The 17,748-nt window shown below is 33.7% G+C and overlaps 1 protein-coding gene across 2 annotated transcripts in view; it reads left to right on the top strand.

Moving 5' to 3' along the window:
* Nucleotides 1–359: 359 nt before the first annotated feature.
* Nucleotides 360–17,748, top strand: part of LOC130896269 (somatostatin receptor type 2-like) — a 216,293-nt gene continuing 198,904 nt past the window's right edge. Inside the window, exon 1 of one of the 2 annotated variants that reach the window (XM_057804250.1) lies at nucleotides 360–550. The gene's annotated coding sequence lies outside the window, so the exon portion shown is untranslated. The remainder of the gene's footprint in view (nucleotides 551–17,748) is intronic. The other variant, XM_057804247.1, reaches the window with a different exon arrangement.

Here is a 17,748-nt window from a genome sequence, read left to right on the forward strand (position 1 = left end):
GCATAGAACATGCTAGTGTATCTTAAATTAATGATAGATGAGTTATGCGCTATCCTTGGTCACTAGAACTCTAGAAGTATTGGATTGGAAATTGGATGTACTGTTTCCTTATTGATTCGTAGCTCAAGATATTTATTCAACTCTCGACATTAACCTCGTTTTAAAGTCGTCAAAAAAGATTTTTTTTTTTCGTTTCTAGTCATCATTTATTCCAACGCTTGTTTATAGAAAATGAAAAACTCAAGTCAACCCAATTTTATCCTATGATCCTTATTCACCACTTTCCGGAAGATAAAAAATTGTAGTTTTCAGTAAGCTCATCGTCTCTTTTATAAATGCGCATGTACCGCAACTTTCACATGGAGAATTTTCGCAGACGGGGCGCGCTCGACATTATTCCTTCCGCCTTTGGTAGGATTACGCCGGGTCATATGAGAATTTGCCGGTGGCGCGACGACGGGAAAATCTCACGCGGTGTCTGTTTCCAAACTTTTTAATTGATAAAAAAGTGAAAGTGAATTTCCCGCCAGACTCTCACATCCGTATTTTGGTAAGTCGTTTTATAGTATATGATAAAAGATTATGACCAAAATACGATATTTACAACAGACTTGTATAATATAGGAACTTTATCTTTTGTACCTGTACAAAAATGAAAGGGGAATCTACAACAATTGCTCTGGTTTCAAATAAAACTTGAAAGAATAAACAATAATTGTTCTGGTTTTAATCAAAACTAAATATATGGTGTACAAATCGCTCATAAATGTCGATTTATAATCTTTAAAACCTTGTTTTTAAGCTAACAAAGTTGTTTCACACGAAGTATCATTGTTTTCTTTGCTTGCGGAACAATAGAGATGAAAAGCTAAAAAAGATTCGTCGGTTCCAGGACAATAGAAGGGATTCTATAGTTACATATAAAACTAGGACTTTTACAACAATTTGTAAAGTAGTTTTATCTTTACTTGAAGATGTATAAGAGCAAAAAAGAATGAAATATAGTAGTACTGTCTGCAGCGACAAATAACTCTATATTTATCATCAGGGACTGAAAATATGGTCGAAATATAATGTAAAAATGTGGAGTCTATTGATTTCTGTTGCTATTAAATTGTTTTTTGAAATTGCAATCAGTCCAATTAAATGTTAGGTTAGTTTAGGACGTTATAAATGCCGTTGAATGTTGTTGAAGTTTTTTTTATATTGTTAGCTCGATCTTCTTTACCAAATGTCTGCATTTGATCGTGGCCTGTAGCTTTTCTCTTCTATCCATTTCTTCCCTTGGTCTTCTTTTTATTCTTTTCCAGTCCTTTCTATCTTTTTCTCGCTTTGACCCATGACCTTCTGACCTACTGGTACTGTGATGTCTATCCTTTATAGGTGGCCTTACCATACTAGTTGTTTTCTTTTGAATGAATTCTTGTATGGGTTCACCTTTCAAATTTTTTCTTATATGCGAGTTGTTTAGTCTACCATTTTTAATTACTCATTTCACTCTTTTGAGGTAATTAATCTCTGTTGTTTCAATTTTATTCCTGTCTGTCAATACACAAGATATTCACAGCTTTATGCGAAAATTGCTTTGTACACTTTCATTTTCTAGATATTTCTTTTTGTTTATTGAAAGTTATTAACTTGTTCCTCATCAACCTTGATTTGAATTTTTTCTTTTACGTCTTCTTTCAATATTTGGATCCGGTTTGTAAATTTTCTTGTAGATCCTTTCGGTTTTCTGTTATTATCAATATCATAAACAAAGGGGTATTAACGCGCCGTAGATGTCGATATCTAATATAGATTGTATTTAATTTTGTTTTGTGCGCTTCTAATGAACTCATTTATAATAGTTATTTTTAGACGACGTCATCTGAAAATTGTTCGTTCTGTGTTCATTTACATACTGTATTTTGAGTGTTCCATGTAGTAAAAGTGACAGTTCCGTACTGCAAAACACTTTCGGGACGCTCTGGAGTAGACAACAGTTGACAGTTGACAGTTTCACTTCGATGATTTTGCATAACCTTAAATTTTTAATTTTCTGAAATTATTTGTTTTATCCGAGGAAATTAAATAACTATTGTATGCCAAGGATTGAAAGTGCTACTTTGTTGAACGAGTCTCAAAATTCCGAGCGAAGCGAGGCAAGCAACTGTCGAGTCCAACAAAGTAGTATTTCAACCGCGGCGTGCACAACATTTTTTAGACGACTCATAAGAATGTAGCAAGAATTCTATTATATTTTCTCTGGTTACAGTTTTTGAATTTTTTGCGGGTTTGTTTCTTCAGGAAATTGATGAGTTTTGGATATATGTTGATGTGAATATCTTGTTTTAATGCGAGAGTACTTTTAATCATCGAGAATGTAGACCATAAAGTAGAACTTTTCCAGATTTCAGATTCTTCTGAAAAATAAGCGAGCACCACGTTTTCCGTTGGGTTTTTCGCCTTTTTCTGGTGACAACACTTCATAAACAGCTCTTTATGTTTTTCGTTCCTTGCACGATATTTATCCGGCAGCGAATTAAGAACGGCCGCATTGCTTTCTTCGGTAAGATCAGGTGGAGTGGATTCTAACAATTTTTCATCGATGATATTTTCTTTTTCATCATCATTCATTGTTATTCATTAATTTGGACAAAACTTCGGATAAAACAAATAATTTTAGACAATTCAAAATTTAAGGTTATGCAAAATCATCGAGGTGAAACTGTCAACTGTCAACATTGACTTCAATGTTGAGTCACATTTAAGGAAGACTATAACGTACTTAATGATATTTGCAATGTCTTAATTATTTGCAAAAAGGACAATTATGAATATTCATTGGATTGTAGGCAGATAGAATATGTATATCTCTACTAGATATTGATGGAATCTCTGTAGATGTGTTTGTGTCTTCGATAGAATTTGTTGATTGATTCGTATTTGTGGTAGAAGAAAGTATTCTGTTAGCAATTTCAATCTTATTTGTTATGGAGTCATCTATATAAGCTTTAAGGTTATGCAAAATCATCGAAGTGATACTGTCAACTGTCAAGTGGCTAGAGTTACTCCAGAACGTCCCGAAAGTGTTTTGCAGTACGGAACTGTCATTTTCACTACATGGAACAGTCAAAACGCAACTTTCAGTATATAAATGAATACAAAACGAACAACTTTAGATGGCGTCGTCTAAAAAAGATATGAATAGTGATGGGCCCAGACCGCCTCCTTTTCGCACTCCTTCTTATGGTTCTGCTTATAACTTTATTCTTCAATTCTTTGTACTAACATTTAGTGACATTTTAGTGATACTTTCGTTCGTGGGATTTAATTGGAAGCTTGAAATGCAATGGATACTGGTTTGGATCTCGCCATTGGCATGGAGTAATTATTTTTTTTATTGTATTTATATTCCTGCTTCAAATTAAGGAACTTATATGATATTTTTTTAAAAAACTACTTTTTCAATTAAAATTTTTATAACAAAATATATTTTTTTGAGATAACGCTCTTTTCTTCGATAGTTGCGGGTATCAAATTGAATATTTCTATAGACTGACAAAACCTGCTGTTGAATCGATTTGATTTAAAGTTAGCTTTTGTTTCTTAGAGCATAAAGATCTAGTGATACGTGGCGCGGCGACGTGAGCCTGTCTCTAAAGATGAGAAAGAAATTGCGCGGAAAGTTTATGGCGGACTATCAGAAACACTTACGACTGTGGAAGTAGCGAATCGATGTCGGTTTTTAACAGGATTGTAGGAATCAGCAGTTCAATTGATTGTGCGTGAAATGAAAACAAATTTACCAGCTAGAAAATAACACAAAAAATTGATAGAAATGCAATAAAATCTTATTTATTTTTCGAAAATATGCACCGTTTACACAAACGAACAAGAAAATTATTTTTGAAAACTTTTCAATAGCTAATCTTGTCACCTGATTACAAATTTTATATTATACGAGACAGAATCCAAAAATAACCAAAATATATTTAATTTCAAATTCATCCATTTGTTTCCATTGTTCGAAACATTTTTTGTACTCAACTCAGCCTCTTGTGAAATCTTTTATCTTTCCTTTCATGTGCTGAAATAAAAAAAGTCACACAGGGTTAAGTCAGGTGAGTCAGACACCCTAGGGAGCTTAACCATGTCATTATCAGTTTAAAACTGCGGAACAGAGATGGTTGACTATGTAAGTAGGTCATAGTGGAAAAACCAGTCTACTATCTGTCACAAATCGATTCTTTTTGGTGTTTACTTAAATCAAAAAACTGTCCTGAAGGAACAAACTCAGTGGATTCATTTTTTTTGGATCATTTGTTGATTTTTTGTGATTATGAAATTTTATTCATTGATTTAGTATCCCGGATTTCTGTCGCTTGGAGTTGGCAACCCTGGAAGGCACTGAACTGGTAATTAGTTGCGTATTATTGGGTCACCGTAGGGTCATACAATAAATCGACTAGGAAACGTTACATGGTTTGTATTTATAAAAATTTATTCAATAATATGGTATAACATTTGATACTTTCTTTTCTCTTGTGTAGTTTTTTCTACTACGAGTGGCTTGTTGACTTCTCAGTGAACGTTTTCCATCACATTAATGTCTGTTTTAAAAACGATTATTTCGATTTTTAATAAAATTTCCACCGAAATGATAAAGACAGACAGTTTGGTTCTTAATAACCACTTAAACTACTATAATCAAACAAAAAAAAATATCAAATCGGTGTAAAATTTTCATTTTATTATAAAAACGAGTGTACCCATGTGCATCATGTACAATACACTCAAAAGTAGTTTGATTCAGCCTCTCAAAACACATATTTTATAAATTCAGCACTTTTCAAGAACTTCCTCACAATATCTTTGAATGATAGTTGAGATTTGAATGACATTTAAAGCTTCACAAAGAAAAAAAAAGTTTAATTATGAATCTGTAGATGATTCTATTGATTCCGCAGAAAGTAGATTCCGATTTGATGTTTTCATTACAATGATTGACGTAAATAATTAAAAATCTTTGCCAGATATCGAGCTTTTGATGCACTGTAATGATTTAAGTCTAGTACTTTAAGATGGACGAAGCAAAGACGTAGCTTGACGAAGAACTAAAACTTTTAATGCCTAATCTACCAAACTCCATCAAAGACACTTTGAAAATTATGTTAACTATTCCTGTAAGAACAGCTTCCACGGAAAGAAGTTTTCTACGTTAAACATTGAAACTATCTAAGAAACAATATGAAGCAGGACTATCTGGTTTAGCAATACACCACCAGAAATTACCATCTGGTTGCCAACTGATCAATAACATGTCTCTGCACATATGGCTGACTCAAAAGTTAACAATATAATTGACCAAAATATTCATTTCCTCATTTTAACAAAGTGTCATGAGCTATTCTACATCCCCTTTTCAAGTTCAACTTTTAAAAAATGAATTATGTAGAACCAAACTTCTTCTGCAAATATACATTCTATTACATCCGTTTATCTTTAGACTATTGCTGGCCTATTTGGAGCTTGGTCCACAAGCATACTCTGTAGATGATCGACTCAAACATAAGAGGCGATCCGAAGTTGACCAGAAACTTGGACATGAGGATTGTTACGTGAGCAGTATCTACAGCTATGCCGATTTATATTTTATCGATATTACGACGCAAATTCTCCTGTCCAGCATAATCCCACCTAAAGCAGTATTCCCAAGATCTACTCGACAAGCAGACGTGGCTTATAAACAAAGAGTTCGCCTGAAGAAAAGTTCAAGATCAATATCCACAGGCATATCTCTACACGGCAGGCACTAATCGAACTACTTGAGTGTAATAGGGTTCTCCAAAATAACCTTCTTCCATTGAAGCCATTGAGAGGCAGGTGATTTAAGTTACCAGCGAATCAACAGGTTGAGTTTCTTCAAACCTGTTGCCGACTGGTTGGGAACCAGTTGCACGGTCCTCATTCAAATACAAAGGAATTTCTAGGAAGTGACGCATTGACAAAAGTTCATTTTACATGTTTTGAAAGACAAGAAAATGTTGTAAAAAAGAATGTTGAACAATGTCGTGATATTTAGAGCAACAGTTGTTATAGAACTTAAATTCTGCGATCTAAGAAATTCTAATTTTTACCGCATTTCAACCTCTTTTTTTGTCTATAAATTTATCCACCGAACGTTTGTTATATAAACAATTATGCTTAATTATTTCAATTCATAAATTACTTCAGTAGAAACCGACTGATGAATATGTTTATTCGTTAAAGTAAATAAACGAAAATAAAAAAAATAATCTTTAGCTTTTTGCACGTATGCCAAATGTTGAACTGATTGATTCACAGTTAGACATCTTTTATGTTGATTCTAATGATGGCGCTTTTTCTAACAGACATTTCGTATTACTATTTCTGTTATTAGAATACGGTGTCATTGATGCTCACCAAAGCAAAGATAAAATCAAATAAAATAATAATTTCAGTTACTAGTTAGAAATTTGTTTACAGCACTACATTATATCAACAGTCGAAGACCAACCAATCACTAAGAATCGCAATCTGGACATCAGTAATAAATTATGTCTATTTGCAAACAATACTAGTTTCTCTTGGAGCAACCCTGATATCAAGGTACTTCATAGGATCATATCTAGTGACCTAATCACCCTTAAATCATGGTGTGATTCTAATCTTCAATGTTTGAAGCTTTCTATAACAAAAAACATATAAAAATACATTGCAGACTTTTTTATTAAATAACAACAACTTTGATGTTGAATCTGTAAAATTTTAGTGCTTGTTGTGGACAATTTCTTGAAATGGGAGTTACATATTGCCCAGCATATCATTTTTTCGAGATATTAGGTGTGGGATTCACGCATCCAATAAGGATTGTTACGTGAGCAGTATCTACAGCTATGCCGATTTAAAATAACAAGCAAATAAGGCGGGATAACTCCTTTCATACGACCACAAACTTTTTCCTAAAAAGTTATCAAGTCCTGGTCTTAAAAAATTGGGAAAAAGAGAGGAAATCAGAAACATGGAATAAGGTCCCAGGTCTAGGACAATAGACGGGCTATGGGTAGTTACTGGTATGCTTATTGGACACTGTTTGATGAACTACTATCTGAAGAACATCGGAGAGATTACAGAAAGCTTTTGTCGCTTCTTTACAGAACCAAAGGAAACCGTCGAGCACCACGAAACAAGGCAATTCATGAACAAAGATTACCAGACACTTAAGTAGTGGTTGCTGTTTGACAAACTGGTACACAATAGATCAAATCTAAATGAAGAGTCAACTTGATAAGAATTATTTTTTAGATGTTAATAAATTATGCCTAAATCTGACCATAAGGTCGTTTGAAACGAATCGTTTTAAGTTATAGAATACGAGCCCTGTTGGCCTTAATAACCTCACTTTTCTTGTCTAATGTGTAGATATTAATATACTTTATTGGTCTTCTGTTATTTGATCGATAAAAACGATACAGGATAACAAAATAAAGTGGCATTTTATAATCTTCATAAATTTGGACTCTAGAGTGAATATTGATGACCAGACGTCGCATTTTTTATATTGGCTTTAAAATGGTTGTTTTAAAAGTAGGTAGTTTAGTTTATGTGGTAATAAACATAACTCGTATTAGACTATTTGATGGTTTTTACACCATATGTGAAATTTATGCAATACAATATGAAGCGAATAGTATTTATTTCTAGCGATACAATGTATATCTACTGATTTTGTACCGAATATTTACCTTGGACTGTACCAGCTTTTGATCGATCTAGGCGGCCAAAAATATTTGTTGTAAAATAACATAATACACCCACACATACTTACGAAAGACAATTTAATCTTTTGAAATTTAATGAATAGATTATAAGGTGATGATGTAACTAGTGGACGGAGTTAAATCGGGGGATCTAGCCGGCCATTCGATCGTTCCACGTCTTCCAATTCACCCATTGGGAAAACCACGTTTTTCGTGCAAAAAAAAACTTTATATTGCCGAACATAGGACTAAAATCCTTTTCCAACACGACCCCCTTTCTTATTTAAACTTATTTGAGGTTATTCCTTGCATTGAATATTAATTATTGTATCCTCAAAATTTCAAATTAATCTAAAGTTTTGAAATACTCGAAAATGGAGTTTAAAGATGCATTTACATAGATAAAAAAGTCGTACGAGTATAAATACGAAGTTTGGTATTTCTTTGTGAATAAAAAAGTTGAAACGGTTGTTTTTGAAATTCCTAAGGTTACTCAATTTCGATTTATCCTTGGCTACGCCGCAAAATAACAATTCATCACGAGTTTTTCTGTTGAACGTAAAATATTATCTGTTCCTGACGTCTAATCTAAAACGTTTTAATTAATCAACTTATTTTCCTCCTTTTAGCTGCCAACTAAGTTTTTTTTTGGTGTTCTGATTGTGCATTAAATTGTAATTAACAGTTGAGATTTTTCAAATAATTGATGATATTTCTATAATTACTCACTTGTTAAACTACTTTGATTAGTCCAGTAAATTTTACGATAAAATACAAAAAAACTTTTTTCAATACGTCGGTTAAATAAATTGAATCCGCCTCTTAAAAAAATTATTAATGATAAAGAATTACTGAACATGGAATGATAATTTAGCGAAAGTATCAGTCTGCTTCGTTATTTAAGTCTGACTAAGCTTCAATCCACTCATTTCCATATTTATTAACTGCAAAAACTGATAATTATATATTAAAGCTTTTTATTTGTTGTTGATATACTTAGAAACAATTTCTCAAATCCAGAATTGACAAGCTTTTTGTAGAACATGGATTGATGAACTTCTGGTTCCAACAGGATATAGGTTCATGCAGTTCAAACATCGCTTCTCGTTTTGAAAGAAAAGTGCATGTTTTTTAAACATTTATTAATGATAATAATAAAAACGATTGAAATTTTTCAAAATAGCTCCTTCCGCATCAGCTTCGTACGTCTCCATGAACTCCTGGAACGGAGTGCTGATCAGCTTCTACGCCACGGCCTCTACCGATGTGTGGTGCTTCCCCTTGAACGTGAATTATTTTCTTGGGAATAGAAAAAAGTCTGGTGGAGCCAAGAAGATCCTGGCAGATCGCCTTTTGCTTTTCTAACGAGATTCGTGGCAGAAACTTCGCGCTCACTTTCCTCATGGCTAAGTTTTCTGTCACGATCTTAAAAACTTAGGTTTAAGGTATGTTCAATTTATCAGCAATCATTCTTATATTCATCCTACGATGTCAGTTCAACGAATTTTTCAATCCCGACTCATTTTCGTTGCTGTTGCTGGTCGAGGTGCGTTCCAGAGCCGTCGTCGTCTTCCAATGTTTGCCTACCTTCTCGGATCAAGTTGTGCAGCTTAAAAACATCCGATTCAACCATGACAGTACAACTTTAGGCCTCCTTAATCATGTCGTGAGTGTCTTTGTCCGTTTTACTGAGCTCTATTCAAAATTTGGTCGCTGCTCCATGAATCACTGAGTCATTCCGATAGAGTACAAGCGATCAGTTGTCTTCAGCGACAGGAAGCTGATTATCTACTTTTTCCCGCGCATTCAGTATCCCTCTTCTTCAATCGTGCGCGCGCAGAGCGCTCCTCTCTCGAACACACTCCTACTACTTTCAGAACAGACCTTGTATATCGTTCTTTCCTTAAAAAACATTTGTAATATGTAGATGAATAATATAAAGCTTAGTTTATAAATTTTTCAACAGTGTTTCCTGTAGTTTTCATAATTTATTAATATACCCATTTCATCCGATTTGCAATTAGATCAATTTTTGTTTTATTGAATTGTATTACAGCGGAGTAATTTTCATGTTTATCTAATGAGACTGAACGTGTTGTAGCATCACGACACGTTCTGTTATAAATATATTAAACATTGAATTTTGTTACGCAACTCGTTCCAACCTAAACTCATATTAGATTAACATTGGAATAATTAATAACATGTTGTTAGAAATAATTGTGTAAAATTTGCCGTTGACGTATAATGAAAGAGAGACTTTTTCAAAGCCTAATAGCCTTTTCTCTAACAAAAAGATGAAAGCTAATGGACCCTAATGCCCCATTCGTCGATAATCGACTATTTTTGATTCCCGATCTTTTTGTATTGATGTGAATAATTGCACTAACATTTATTTCTTTCAAGATTTATTTTTACAATTCATTGAAAGTATTTTATCTAGTTCAAGGAACGCTAATAATATTTTCAAAACCTATATAATTAATTGTGAAACAATGAATAATTAATGCAATTTTATTTCTAAAGAAGATCCTTCTTTTTAATCCGCTGTCTTAGACCATCGATTGTCGTCAATTCCATCAGAGCTGTTCCAGTTCCAGAGTTCTAGTGAATTCCAGTAGCTGTGAATTAGTTATAAGCTTCTATATGTTTATGAGACTTCTTTTCCTTCGCAATCAATCTGAACTCGTGAATTTCGAGTAAATAGTATCACTCAATAATTAAAAAACACATTTTGTTGCCAAAAAACGATTTTATTTATCAATGTAATTTCCTTCAAGACCAATACAATCATTCCAACGCTTCTCTAACTTCTCTATGGGGTGCTTGTAGAAGGTTTTGTCTTTTGCCTCAAAATAGACTTCATATTGAGCTTAATTACGCATTTTTTTGAGATCAGGGAATAGCCAGTAGCTACTAGGGACTAGATATGGAGTATACGATGGATGAGTAAGCAATTCGAAGTGTAATTCGTTCAATTAAACCGTCTTGGTGGTTTTTTCTTCGACACATGAGGCCGTTTTTCCTTGATTTCTGCATTCAAAAGATCCAACAACTCTATGTAATATTCTCTATTGATTATTTTTCTGTTTTGGAGATAGTTGATGAACAATATTCTGAAACCGTAACCTTTAATGTTGACTGTTGTGCATTTGGATTCTTCGGTTTTTTGGTTCACCGGCTGCAGTCCATTCAGATGATGATAAATGACTGTCGGTTCTTTCTGACTGAAATTTCACACATAGTTTTTTGAAAGCTGGTACTTATTAAACGCAAAATGGATTTGACAACGACAGCGCCATCTGTGTGTTAGTCACACGGTTTATTGAGTGTTGGTATGTAACAACCTCTTGATACTCAATGAAGGGAAACTAACGAGAATGCTTAGTTTGGTGTTAGTCTAGTAGTCTCTTTAGATTCAACGGTATCAAATTGGAGATACTTCTTGCAAATGAGGAATGTTCTTGCCATTTTTCTTGGTGTTTTCATTCCACATTGAGTACACCAAATTATTCTTGCCAATCCCTTGTCAGTTTTGCGTCTTTCGATGGAGAAGAAGTATTCCATTGCCAGTTCTTTAAATCCTTTTGAAATGCTTTTTTCTTGACGTGGTTAAATCCCGATGTTCATTTTCATCACTGCGTTGATGAATAGTTTGTCTGTTCAATGCTTGTATTACACAACTCTATAACATCGTATGTCCAACACGAATGGTATCTGCTTCGTTTACGTGTTGCAATTAATCTTTCCTCGCTAGTCAGTGTTGTCGCACTTCACTAAATGTCCAAAAAAGCGAACACTACATTAAATGAATGCTAGTTAATAGTACATAATCTCGCAATAAATATTGATTTTTCCTCTAACATAAAGGATATGGTTTATAATTATTTCATACCCGAGACCGCGAAATCGTGCTGCCAGTGAAACAGACTTTGATATTACAATAAAGCTCAAGTTACATTTACAAAGTGCTCAAATCTAATGAAAGGACAAAGTGGCATAGTGAGCTTTGTCTTTTGCAAAGCAGACCGCTTAATAAGCTCTGGCATTAACCAACTTCTTTCCAACATTTTTTTACGAATTCCCCAAATGATAAATTCAGCGTTAACAAATTATAAACATTTCTTTATAGTTTTGACTGGAATTTGTATCTAATTAGGATTATATATTATTTTTGATTTGAAATTTTTTTATTATGTATCATCGAATGCGAGGAAATTCGAGGTTAATGCCGGAGGTCTGAAGAGACGTGCTCAAAGGACAAGGAACTTGTAAACCACTCGCATAAATACGAAATTTCTGGTCTATTGAGCGGAGGCGTATCTGGGATTCTGAACGAGCTTGTAAGAACTCTAGAAAGTTCTAGAAACGAGGTCTACAAGTTTATTGTATGAGTCTTCAAACTGGGTCTAGTGTTATATTATTATATCACACAGTATAAGGATCCGAAAGGTTCTTGATTGCATGTACTGCCCCCATCGAGCAGCCCTTTTTCGATTCTCTGATATACGTATGCCTTACAGAATGAGAGCGTAGAATCTCGAAGGTCAAAAGTGGATTGTTCAAATGGATTTTAATGATCACATCCAGAAGGTTCTATTCGCGATTGTCAGAGATCAGGAGGATAGACTTTTTGTGGACAGAAATCAATCTGTTGACATCAATTAGTTAGAGTTTTTTTGAAGTTTTTCTCCCTCCTTTCCCATAAAAAAATTAAGAGATATGTAGACCACGCATATTTAAGTGAGACAGTTTATAATGTATTGTTATTATTACTTATTCATATTAATCCCCCTTCTGACACTAAAGTAATGTTTTTCTTATTTATTTAAACTGTTTTAGCTAGTGGGGTGGATTTATACAAACGACTTACTTAATTCACTTATACACTAACGCTTACTACACGAAACTATTCACAAAACTATTCACTAAACTATTCACTAAACTATACACCAAGATTAATTACTAAACACTTATCTAATTCTTACCGAATAAATTTCTTCAAATGTATCGTTTGGTTTATATGTCTATCCTGATGTGTTCGGGATTGTTTACAGCTATTAGAGACTTGTTTAGATACGTTTTAATCATATTCAGAATGATCTAATTTGCCTTGAACAAATTAAAGTCTTCTTAAGAATTTATTCTATAGAAACGACCAGAAGTTACTGTGTATAAGTGATAAAAACAATATAAAGAAATTACGTTTATAAAAAAATAAAAATAAATGGTCCTTCTGGGAATTGTCCGCGCCAAACTTTAGGTTCTATTGACATAGTAGAAGGACCAGGTTCGTTTTTAATTGAATTACATTAACACTTTCAATATTACCTATTTGGAAGTTTTTGTTTTTTTCTTAAAAAGTATTAAAATAAAATTTTAAACATAAGAATTAATTGAGAAACTTTTTGATTAAGATACCACTGAGTTTTCACACAAAGTTGGACAGTTTGTAGGTTGTTTTTTTTTTAATTTAATAAACCTTTTTAATAACACACTTATTTACAAATTTTTTACTTTTATCAAGAAGCATTAAAACACCCTGTATATCTTTTTCGTGCCCACAATCAAGAAGTTTGATTAAATCTATTAACATACGAAACTTTTTGAATTGAAGTTGTCGAAATCTTGTAAATTTTTACATGAAAAACTTTTGCATTTATTTAATCCTACATACACAGAAGTACTTCAAACTTTGAAATAAAAAACACAAAAATACTTGTATGAGATACAAAAGAATTTTTTATAATAAAGCTCTGGGATCGAGTTTGGGGTAGAAAGTTTTTTTAGCTCATTCCATAAATGTTCTATCGGATTTAGGTCAGAACTATATGCTGGTCACTCCATAACTCTAAAACCGACTTCTGCAATGTAATCCTGCACGATTCTCGCGACGTGCGGGGATTTGCATTATCAGGTAAATTCTTTTCCAATGTAGTTGACGTAAGGTACCACATGAATTGCTAATATCAGCCCTTAAACTGTGAAGATCTTCGCCCGTACAAATTAATACAGGATCGTTTCGCGCTTCTATAGAAATTGCACCTCAGATCATGCAGGAACCACCTTCATAAGCACCCCGGTCTTCAAAGCAGCAATCTACAAACCGCTCTCTTGGTCTTTGGACACTTCTTCAGCCGCCACCATCGAGGCATATTCAGATAATCTTGTGCTAAACGCAGACGTTCTTATCGATGAGCTGGAGTAAGTTTTGAACCAATAGCAGTCTTCGTCTTACTGTCCACTGACTCCTCGCACCTCACGGAGCTGTCGTTGCACTTGAACGGCATTAAATTGATATTGTTGACACACTAGCAGTTGTAAATCTCCTTCTGTTCCAGATCGCCTATGAAAGGAACCAGTCTCTTGATAACGCTGCGCCGGTTATATCCAGTTTCCTAGCAGCAGCTCGCTGACCAAGTCCATTTTAGATTGAAGCAATAACTTAAATAACTTAAACCAACACATTTGAACACTATTGAGATAACAAACGAATAATATGCTAATTTTCTGTTGACTATGCGTGTTTATTAGACTGGGTTCTTGATTATGACTAGGTATTAAGAACTGCAGTAGTTACGAGTAAAAATCTTGAATCAAGACGGGTTGAATGTGCGTTAATGTGTACAAAATAATTTTCTAGAGAAATGTCTATCTAATCTATTGTAATTAGAGGCGCAATTATAATTATCGCTTTATCTGCATTGAATAAACAACACTGATCAATGTATAATGAGAAAATGGGGTTTCTGTTTTAGATTCAACTTCCATTTTACGGGAACATACACGTAAATAACATAACTGTACACTTATCTCGTTCTGTGATAATATACGATAATAGAAATTCACAAGGACAGAAAAAAATTAATTAAAATTACTCGTTTTATCTATTTATTTTGATACGGTTCTCATGGCAGATAGGCAGTGTAAATAATCTTTAAATCCGAAGAGATTATCTTCTAATTTACTCGAACTTGGTGTTTCTCAAAGCGTGGGTCGAATCTTCATGGGGTATTACATGGACGGGTTTAATTGAAAAAATTATACTGAACGAATTCTCTTCTTGACTAATTAACTTTCTCTTTATCTCTGTTTCTTTTAAAAATTAATATAAATTCAAACAAAAAACTCATTAGCGAGGGAAGCAAAACCTTTGAATCTCACATTTGTAGACAGCACTTGTCGTCAAACTCGTGAGATAGTTTAGAATACGAGGGTTGTATGATAAATTTACGACATTAACCTTTAGATCAATAAAAGTTGGGAAATACGAGCTTTTTTCTAAACAAGATTTTTTGTTTTTTGATAAGAAAACATTTACTCAATTATTCTTGAAAAGTTAACGACGGAATTGCTGGAAATCATATCGTAGGCGCATTTTTTATTGATCCACAAATTCCTGCGGATATAATATGGTTTCAGTAAGATGAAGAAGCACCGCCTTTTCACCTAATCATTGTCCGGTAGTCTATTTAAAAGTCTTAAAAGGCACAAAGCTCCTTTTATCGAAAATAACCTATGAAGTAAATCATCTAAGGCAATGAGGTAACGTAGATGCTTAAGTTAATTTGTAAAACTTTTGATATGTTTTTGCTTCACGCTTTTCATCTTTTCGTCTTTAAAAAATTGTGAAAAAACTAATTTTAAATCAGCAGACACCTAAAATCAAAAACATTTGGAAGTATTGGGCAAAACCAATTACCTTCCTCCCTTCGGATACTTTAGGGGCAGTTTTGTCGGAGCTGGGGAGTTTAAGGTTTGGTACCCATTGAGACTTTTAAACGTATAACAAGTTTTAACACTCCATAGTCTTTCTGATAACGAATAGATACAGTTCTTCCAATATTAATTGCAGAAGACAGTTATGAAAGGAATAATCAATATTTCATAAATAAGCACCAAATGAAGATATGAAAAATAATGTTTACTCCCCGTATAAAATTCGGTAAACAACTAACAAACCGTCAGTCCACGTGGACTCACCATCTCCACTGTTTACCAATGAAAACATCGAATAAATACTTTTCTATTGGTTTCTTCTTCGAAATATTACTACCAGAGACAGCCCGCGACCAGTGGCGTCGTTTGGTGAGATTTATCAATTCATAAATTTCTTTAAATAAATAGAAATGTGGCGAATGAAGACAATGAAATTGCACAGTGAAGTCAGAATAAAGACATGTATGAATTTAATAATAAAGATTTAGATATACAAACCAAGCAGCAAGTTATCTGCATCGTGAAAATGTGTTTCTCTTAATATATAACGAATACTAACCAATATCAGATTGAACTGTATTTTACTTTGTATATGAATACATGAAGTAACGATATTTAGAGTCCGCATTAAATTATTTACAATTGTAAACATTCAAAGTTTGTTTTTCTCCTAATAAACCCAAACAAAAACTCGTACAAATGTAAATTTACTCAATCTCACGCTCAGTGGGCATAAGAATGATAAAAAAAGTTTAACCACACTCCGCTTTAAAAAATATATATATTCTCAGTCTCTTTTTTTCGTTTGGCGATTAGCGCCCGACACTTGATTTATTTTACCACTGCCAACAATTCTAAACAATTGTCTATAAACTCGTACATCACCGTAAGTTATTTCGAGAAAATTTTATATTTTGGTCTTTTATTTGTTTCTTTTGAAAACATGTCTTAAAGCGGAACACGCGTAATTTGATATTTTTATATAAAAAATACTATTTTGAAAGTATGTTATGAGGTTATATTCCAATTCATACCCAAACATTTTTTTAAGAAATTCTTGGAGGTTCCTTGATGGTGTAAACTGAACATCAGCACGATCAATGACAAAACTTCTATTATAAAAAATATTCACTGTTTTTTCAGGTAATTCCCTTCATTTTTCCATTTCTCCCGAAGGTTTTTGATGCCAGTATCAAAAAATTCCTTCAACAATCCTCCGAAGGCTTCTTTAAGTTGTCCGCACATATGGTAGTCGCAGGGTGATGAGTCCAGACTGTATAGAGGATGTTGTAGGGTCTCCCGCTCCAGTTCTGATCGTTAAATTCTTGGTATGAGGATGCGAATTATCCGGGAGAAGACTTCGCAATGGAATATTCCTCCGTTTCGAGCGATAAACGAGTTTTAGAGGTTTAGAGTCGCTCTCGGTTTCAGCACAAATAATCTCACCCGCGAACCTGGTTTCGCTTGAAGCTCAACAGTTTCGGAGTCCATCGCGTCGGTATTTTGGGATATTGAAGGTGTTAAGGAGTTAAGCCGAAAATTTTCGAACATTCATCTTGTGGTCCTCCTCGACGTCGATCATGCGGCTCATTCTCGATGGTATCGCAGCCATCTTTGGAAGCTTCGACCTATTTAAATACAGTAGACTTACCCGGGCTACTTCTCAAAAACTTTCACAATGAAAAATTCTGTAGTATGGCATTTAAATATATTTTAGGCTTGTTTTTTTTCCTCTATGATCTAAGATCTATGAATTTCAGATCTTCTTCTTCGTATTAGGCGTAGTCGCCTGTTTTATCTTCGACATATTTGTCTTCTATCCTGTTTCAAGGTTGTCGCTCCACCTTTTTCTCTCCTTCAGCCTAATGGGGATTTATCGCGCGTTATCTTGACCATTGTTGTCCATACGACTTATGTGTTTGTTCCATTCTTTCTTTCTTGATAGAACCCATTCGTTAACGTCATTTATTTCGCACAATCTTCTTTCCCTGTCCAGTAGGGTTTCCATCATTCTTTTGGTTTTCACCGTTTCTGGTATGGGTGTTGTATATTTTCGATTTGGCCTCTATTCCGTTATGTTTATTCCTCCATATGGTTTCGTTCAAACATGCTGCTATTCTTAAGATTTTCAGATCGATTGTGGTTATTTCAGCATTGAAAATACTGATAAACATTGGATTAAAAATTGTTTCATTGAAATAATCCACAAGACATAAACGAAAAAAGTAATCCAAAAAATTAGTGTTTAGACCGGTTTTATGGG

This window comes from Diorhabda carinulata, chromosome 7 (assembly GCF_026250575.1).
Source record: "Diorhabda carinulata isolate Delta chromosome 7, icDioCari1.1, whole genome shotgun sequence".
NCBI lineage: Eukaryota > Metazoa > Arthropoda > Insecta > Coleoptera > Chrysomelidae > Diorhabda > Diorhabda carinulata.